This window comes from Amblyomma maculatum, chromosome 10 (assembly GCF_055883805.1).
Source record: "Amblyomma maculatum isolate TAMU_Amacu chromosome 10, ASM5588380v1, whole genome shotgun sequence".
In the NCBI taxonomy this organism is placed as follows: Eukaryota; Metazoa; Arthropoda; class Arachnida; order Ixodida; family Ixodidae; genus Amblyomma; species Amblyomma maculatum.
Window position 1 is genome coordinate 98,672,590 of NC_139353.1, and position 8,708 is coordinate 98,681,297.

Sequence of the window (8,708 nt, forward strand, 5' to 3'; positions counted from 1 at the left end):
TTATTTTACACCTTCACAAAACAAAGAAATAGGAGCGGTCATTTTTAGAGGCCAGCCCCACACATCAACTGTCCAATAAGGAAAAATGCTAAATGGGCACAGCCCCATGGGTTGGCCTTAGCCTTTAACCCAGGGCCTCACTAGCAATACAAATTACAACAAAGCACAGCGAAACTCTTTCCCCAGTTAGGGTGTCGAACCCTGTCTTCTCGGGAGACTTTCTTCCACTTGTCTCCCGCACACCGCCGCCTCATCCACGCTGCCGCTGCTGGCTGAATCCTTTCCACAGTGCACTGCCCCGCGCCACCCGTGTTTACCACTACAAGCAACGACATGGAAAGGGAAAGATCAACCAGCCGCCATTCTGCAGGTCTGGCGCCGGATTAAAGGGGAGCTTCTGGCTTGCCCGCTCTGAGCACAATACCCGAGTCAACTCTTGAATGCTTTTTCGGGTGATCTTTGGTCTTATCTGCAGACAGGATAAACTTCCTTTCGCACTGCTCAAAGTCGCAGTGTAAAAACAAAGGCCGAAGGGTCATTTGGGTGCTCGCTTCCGGCCAGTACGAAGGGTGCCATACATGCGAGCACCCGGCAACACGTTCCGCTACGCATGTTCCCATGAATGACCTTCGGGCTAAAACGGTCCCGCAAATCCGGCGCCGACGGTCCGGTCGACTCTACCCACCCGCGGCACGCTTGTAGAAGGGGGACCGCTTCTACAATACCAGAAGCAGACAGGCCGGTGGCGGCGCCGTGCAGAGACGCGCACCTGCAAGTGATTATCCTCGGGAGCGACCCTACACGCCCCTTCTAAGAGTATAACCGAGCTTGCTATCAGCTCGTTCATACTAACTCTTCACAAGGGCCGCACTACCTTCACGGCAGCAATGTCATTCCTGCTGGGACGCCAATGTCTATACGTCGCCGCGACACTCCGAGAAAAACACATACACCGAAGTAAGCAAATCACAAAACACAACATTGGTGCATGCACAACAGCATGCACCAATGTTGTGTTTACCAGGTCTGCTAAGCAGTCAGCAATATCACTCTGCAGGGAGTCCGCATTCATGTACACAGGCGTACACACGAAGTCATATTGTTCGTCGCGGCTCGCAAGTCCGCGCACGCAACACTGCCGACACCAGCTGAATATCAGTGAGAACTCTCTTCCAAGTGTCCGATATATCACATACACACCCCACCGCACCCAGCGTCGGCTGAGTAGGAACGTTCACACATGTCTAGGTTGGCATGGTGGCATCGCTAGTTCTGAGTCTCAGGTCAATCTGAGGAGCCATGGATAGCGAATCTGCATTTCCATTCCCGATGCCTTCTCTGTGTTTCACCGTTATGTCGCAACGCTGGAGTGCCAGCGCCCACGTATCTAATTTAGCCCCGTGTGGAGTGCACGTCATCAGGCGGCTGTCAGAGAAGACATTGGCCTCAGCGCCAAAGAGCCCGTGATTGAGTTTCTTCAGAGCGCAAATAATATCGAACGCCTCGCTCTCTCTGGTCGACCACCTCTCCTGAGCCGCGCCGAAACGATGACTTGCAAACGCTATAGGCCTCTCATCGCACTTTTCCGTCGCCTGTGCCAAACAAATCCCAGCAACCGTTGCAGATGCATCAGTGAGCAGCCAGTATGGCTCTGGTGGTTGCGGAGTGCTCAACGCCACTGTTCTGCAGAGCGAGTCCTTCGGCTGTTCTAATGCGCACTGCGCATAATCCGACCGCGGGATCAAGTTGGAGACTCCTCGCTTTGTCAGCGCCGTCAGTGGGCTAGCTATTTTGGCATTCTCAGGCACATTCTCACATGCATTTCTCGAGCTCTCATTGCCGGCCTGCACTGTTCGAAACCTTTCAAGCTGGCTTGACAACGAAACTGCATCTTCTCTCTCACTTGAATCAGCTTCCTCTCGTGGATAGTCGACGTTCAGTGCCTCGCTTACTTCGCATACCAGTGCCTCAGAATTCTGATTTTTTGCGTTTGCAACTTCTGCAACCGGCGGACCACCGACGTCAGTACGGGTATTTGTGCACGCCGTCTCACTGGTCTCATTTAGCAGTTGCCAGTCCTCTAACGACAGCAAACAGTTCACCCCATCGGTGAGCTTATCAGTGAGGGCACATACTATGCCTATTTTTTTATTTGCAACTGTTCCTGAGTTTGATAGGAATCGTCGCCAACTTCGCCTGAATTGAGCTGCCGAAAGCCGACATTAGCTTCACTGTCCCTGATGGTTGCGTCAGCTCCTGTGGTAGTATGCTCTCTCGTATTACGGTTATTTCGCTACCCGTATCAAGAACTGCCTCTGTGCGAACGTCTCCACACACCAAGTCTACAAACTGAAGTTTTGATGAGGCTGCCTTCGAACTTTTCATCGGCACTTCAACTCTAGCAGTTAAACCCGTAATTTGGTTAAACACTGGTTCTTTTACCTCGGTCTGGTCGACCAGCGCGACCTTCTCCACCCTCTGCCCGTGCCCATTTTCTTGTTTCTGGCGCGGTTCATTTCCCGTTGCTTGCGGGCAATTCCTAGCAACGTGCCCCTGCCCATGGCATAGGTGACATTTTACTGTGCGCTTTTAAGCATTAATCTGTTTTTGGCTCACTTGCTGTACTGGCACCGTAACCTGCTTTGTAGCCCGGCCTTTACCTTTTGCCTGCTCAAAGATTTGTAGAGTTTTTGATAGCTCTTTAGGCTTCAGCCAACTCTCTCCTTCACGAAGGCGCACATATTCAATGCCCTCCGTGCTGAGACCTGCCTTAATGCGATCGGACACCATTATATCGGTCAGCGCCTCTTTTGAGTCCACCTCTCCAGCCTGGATGTAGCATGCTAGGTACGTTTTCACGCGCGATACAAACTGAGCCCATGTCTCCTCCTTTATTTTCACAGCTTTCTCAAATCTTTCCAGGTACTCAGTCGGGGTTAGCTTTAGTTCACTTAGAACCGCTGCTTTTACGGCTGATAGTCCGTACATTCTGCTCCGTCGTGGTTACGAAGCAGGTACCGGACTCGCTCTGTCAGTGCCGGCATAATTAAATGCACTCGGCTACTGTACGGCACACTGAATGTAGCGAACAGCTTCTCCACCTCCTCAAACCACAGTGGCACATCAGCATCACATGGCTTTTTGTAGCCCTTAAGGACTTTCGCGCACTGTGTTATTGAATCTGGGCCTATACCTCGCTCATCGCTCCGTCCCGACCCAAGCGGTGACAGTCGACCATTTGACAGCCCAAGCTCCATCTGCTTTAAGGCTAGTCGCTCCCGAGATTCAATTTCACGCATTCGTAGCTCCATTTCCATCTTTAACTCCATACGGCGAATAGCCATCCTCTCTGTCTCGGCTCCTGTCGTGTCTAGTGAAAATGTTGTTCTCTGGTCGCCGGTCTGTAACCTGCTCTCCACATGGTAATCACCCTCCATAGTCCCTACTTCACTCTGCTCAGTAACCATTTCTACTCCGCCCTGTAGCGATTGCTGCGCCTGTTGAGGATTTGGCCTCTATTCAATCTCAGGATTAGGTTCGCTTTCTTTAGTGGCTAGCATTCTCCTCGTCTCAACCATAAGCACCACCAAACTAACCACCATGCCAGCTTCAACAAATGCAAGAAATCGCACTCACCCGGAGCAGATTTTTTGCTGCTGCCGCCCAGAGCCCGGATGATGCGTCCGCTCCAACAGCGTCGGCGGCAGCCGAGGTAGAGTCGTCTCTTGACGGTTCCTCGCTGCTCCGTGTCGAATGGCCTGTGGTTGCCGGTGCGATGCTTGACCTTGTAGGTGAGACGTGCCGAACCCTGTCGAGCTACGCCAGTAGAATTTATGTCGTTCGTTCCTTTTCGGAAGGTTCTTTAAACCCTTCCTGTTATGTAGTTCGGAGTAGAGAAGAACAGGAGGCGTACTTGAAGGTGATGATGGTAGAGCATATATTTCCTGTATGACATATATATACAGAGAGTAAAACTGTAGGTTGAAATGTATTTACAAAAAAAAAAACACTGCGCTACTTTACTCTTCGTCCTAACAAGTTAGAGCCTAAGCAGAACAGCCGCGTTACATGCCTACGCATGGAGCCCCAGCTCAGACTGGACTGAACTCTCTTGGATCATGTCTTATTTTACACCTTCACAAAACAAAGAAATAGGAGCGGTCATTTTCAGAGGCCAGCCCCACACATCAACTGTCCAATAAGGAAAAATGCTAGATGGGCACAGCCCCATGGGTTGGCCTTAGCCTTTAACCCAGGGCCCTACTAGCAATACAAATTACAACAAACAAAGCACAGCGAAACTCTTTCCCCAGTGAGGGTGTCGAACCCTGTCTTCTCGGGAGACTTTCTTCCACTTGTCTCCCGCACACCGCCGCCTCATCCACGCTGCCGCTGCTGGCTGAATCCTTTCCACAGTGCACTGCCCCGCGCCACCCGTGTTTACCACTACAAGCAACGACATGGAAAGGGAAAGATCAACCAGCCGCCATTCTGCAGGTCTGGCGCCGGATTAAAGGGGAGCTTCTGGCTTGCCCGCTCTGAGCACAATACCCGAGTCAACTCTTGAATGCTTCTTCGGGCGCTCTTTTGTCTCATCTGCAGACAGGATAAACTTCCTTTCGCACTGCTCAAATTAGGATCAGTGAAAGACGATTCCTATGTAATAAACAGGTATCCTAAAGAAGGTACAAAATTGGGCATGTTGGTTAGACATTTTCAGTGCAGGGCATTCGAAGAGGACGAGATGAGACACAGAGACAGCGCCTAGCTTTACAAACTGGTTAGAATGTTTTTACTCGAAAATGACCATTAATGGGCAGGAGTTTCACTTTGTCCTGCAGATATAACTCGATAGACTATTGCAATGTACCTTCCTCAGTGACAATTCTTGGAAACGGAAAAACAAGTTCATGGGTTTTATTGCGAAAGCAATGCTACGCTAATGAGCGGCCATTTGCGTAGCAGCGGCCGGTAGACACGGCGCGCCGTACCGTGCCTACCTGCCGCGAAAGATTGGCTATCAAGTCGAGTTTTCGCGTCGCGGTTGCCGGTAGCCACACGTGAAGACGCAGAGTATTGCGTTCCTTTTCTTGGAGTAGCTGCGCTTTCTTTGACACCACAATAGAGAGGTAGGTGTGGGAGCCGGCACAATATACTTGCGTTCACCCTCTGCCAAGTCAGTCGTCATGCCTCCGCAAAGTGAAGACGCGTCGCCTCGCTGCAGCTAGGAAGCAACGGCAAGCTACGGAGACACATGAACAGCGTGAAGTGAGTCTCGCTCGACGGCGTGCTCAAGATGAAGCTAAGCGAGCCCGTCGATCCTCTCGTGAATCCTGCTCATCGGACGATAATCCAGACTAGAGCATGATGGATGCTCTGAACAGCGAAACTGACTCTGTATCAAAGTGTTCATTCACTAGTGAAAACCCACAAATCATGCAACGGCGTAGCCAAGATGTATGTTCTGTGAATATTCTCAGACTGAGCCTAAGTAGACAAATCTACAAATTTTGATAAATGTTTTAGGTTCAATCGTTTACAGAGTTTTCGTTCGCTGCTTTTCATCTTGCCTAGCGCACCATCGCTAAGCTTTGTGAATGGTGACTTAGTTGCGTTCTCCGCTTTCGGAAAGTACAGTTGCTTTGGAAAAACTGGAACACCACATTCTTTATCTAACTGTAGCAGCGCCAGCGAGTTCGTCTTTAGAAAGAACGCGGTAGTGTTTAGAGAAAGTTTATCACAGGCTAGTTCGCACCTCTGCAAAATGTCCACGCCTTCAGAAACACGCCGGTAGGCATTGGTGGTCATAGCCAGGCTGTAAACTTGCGTAAACTTCGACAGAATTTTCGATGCAGATCACCTCGGCTAACTACAGCCCTCGGCTACGGGCGTGTTTCCCTTGTTCCGGCAAGGTCCCATCCTCATGCGTGTGGACCGGCCACATTGCTTCAGGTCGCTTGTTGCTTGAGTTGGCTCGGAGCTGTAGAATGGGCATTGTAGTGCTTTTAGCGTTAGTCCCGATGACTCGATGGCTTCCAGCACCGTCTTTAGTCGTTTTAGGTGGTCTTCAAAGTTTGACGAGAAGACAACAACGTCGTTCAAATATACCAAACAAATTTGCCAGTTCAAGCCTGCCAGGACTGTGTCGATTACTCGTTGAATTGTGGCTGGTGCGGAGCAGAGGCCAAATGGCATCACCTTGAATTCAAAAAGACCGTCCGGTGTGATAAATGCGGTCTTCTCGCGATCTCTTTCGTCGACCTCAATTTAAAGGCTGCACAGAACAATCTATATAACGTCGCAAACAGCACCCAGTACGGGCTGGAACATTGTGGAAAGACACCCGAGTAGCCGCAACCTTCGCGACAGATCCCGGTGCACCTTGCGCTACAACGAAACTAATAAAGGTGTGACTCGCGACATCGAGCATTAACAAACAGAGATTACGCAACTGATACGCGGTCCAGAATCAGAGTGATAAGCCTTTATGCCGGCGGCTGTTAAAAAAACAAAAAAATACAGTTTTGAAGGTTTCGCGGCAATATGAATTTCGCAGTTCTGTAAGCAGTCTGTGACCACAGATGCATTTCATTTTCCTCAGTTCAGGACATGAAACACGTCTTGAACCTCGACGAGGGCCTAAGATCGCCATGAAAGCCAGACGCTCAGCACCAGAAGATCTGATGATGGCGCGGCAAGTGACCTGACAAATGACCGCTCGAGCGTTGTGTTTATGAAGGCGTGAACGATTTGCCCGATGTCTTCACCCACAGATACTAATATTCCGCTAAAACGCACTGTGTCATTCTAAAGAACAACTGGCTGATACTGCTAAAGGTGGAAAGAGGAGGTGATTTGAAAGTTTTACCAAAAAGACTTTACTTGAAAAAAAATGAAGAAAGCAATTAGGTCGGCTTTCTAAAGCGTAGTGCTGTTACGCTCGATCAGGTGAAAACAAGAGCATAGAACCATTTTAAGCACAGGAGCCCGGAAACGTTTGTCTATTCTGCAAACAATAGCAATGGGGAAGCCTCAGAATATTGTTCACAGTAAAAACACATAGGTTGGCTGGGTTGGGTTGTGGGCATTAACGTTCCCACGCGACTCAAAGACGTCGTAGTGGAGGGCTTCAGAAAGTTAAATCACCTCAGGTTATTTAACGTGCACTGACATTGTACAGCTCCCGGGCGCCTTGCTTTTCGCCTCGGAGGGACGTTTTGTCCTAGCATCATGCCATCATCGCCTGCGCACGTGGTGATATTGTTTTGGTGCTTCTTTATGGCACTCTGGTAGACAAAACCCCTGCTCCAGCTGCGCCCAACATCGCTGCCGACGACATCGCTGTCCCTGCTTCCTCTTCTGTTCATGTGCCTGTGAAATGTGACGCCATCAATGACGCTACAAATATTCTTTATGCGGACGATAACAAGAAAGTAAACTTATCATTTCCTTTTGAAATTCAAGAGCAAAGATATTGCCATGCACTTCCCGCAGTTCAGTATTGGAAGGATGAGGTTTGGAGGGATAAGCAGAAGAGGCAGAGGAAGCTAGGCTCGTTCGTTCTGGTGTGCTAATTTGGTTGGCTACTGTAGCCAGTCGCCAACCAGACGACTGGCTACAGTCCATTTTATGCTGTGCAGTGTTATAAGCGAATGTAATAAAAGGGAGGATTACATCCCAGTTCTTGTGATTAGAGTCCACGTACATCGCCAACATAGTGGTCAGAGTGCGGTTGGCCCGTTCAACAAGTCCATTCGGTTGCGGGGATACGGCGTTGTATGACGGTAATCGCAGGTGCATAGACGAAGGAGTTCTTCGATAACTTCAGCAGTAAATTGGCGCCCACGATCACTGATCAGAACTCGAGGAGGGCCGTGGCGCAGGACGAGAAATCGAAGAAGAAATAGGGATACTTCGTAAGCAGTGGCTGAGGGTATTACGGCTGTTTCTGAATACCGAGTGAGATGGTCAACACTTACCACTATCCACCGGTTACCGTTAGAAGATCGTCGAAAAGGACCCAAGAGGTCGATGCCCACCTGTTCAAAGGGTGTGGTCGGAGGCGCAATAGGGTGCAGCGGTCCAGGTGGACGGGAAGTAGGGAGCTTGTACTGCTGGCACTTGACGCAACTGGCTGCATAGCGCTGAATGACTTGACGCATTTTCGTCTATGTGTCTATGCAGGACACGACTCGTTTTCAGTTTTGAACCCCGTGAAACACGGTAACTCGAACCACCTTTGCAGGCTGAAGTGTTCGAAACTATTTTGCCCAGAAGGAGCGCAGCGGGGTTTGCGGAGCCTCGAGCGCACACCCCTGTGAGAGCCGGGCGCCACGCCGGGGGACGCTTGTACCCATTTTTACCGGTGAGTGCCCGGCGGCGGGTTTCGAACGAACCACCTCCCGCAACGGAGAGTCAAATTTACCGAAATTGTGCAAGGTGGTAAACCCTCGGATGTCCGAGGAAGATAAAGTGGGGCACTCGCTTAAATGTATCGCTGTAGATGTCTATAATGTTCTTATCAGCAAAGAGAATTTGAACTCTACAGCTGACTTCATCAGGCACTGCCGCACTTTCGAAACCTTGAAGTTGCGCCGTATCACTCCTAAATTTGGTTGACTGGCCAACGTCACATCTGTTGCGAGCGTTGATGTCAGTGCTCCGGAGTCCATGGCTGATCTGATACGCCGGATTGTGCGGAAAGAATT

The 8,708-nt window shown here is 50.1% G+C and overlaps 1 pseudogene; it reads right to left on the reverse strand.

The window, feature by feature from the left end:
- Nucleotides 1-1,244: 1,244 nt before the first annotated feature.
- On the reverse strand, nucleotides 1,245-3,437 carry LOC146177098 (uncharacterized; annotated as a pseudogene).
- Between the last annotated feature and the right edge of the window lie 5,271 nt (nucleotides 3,438-8,708).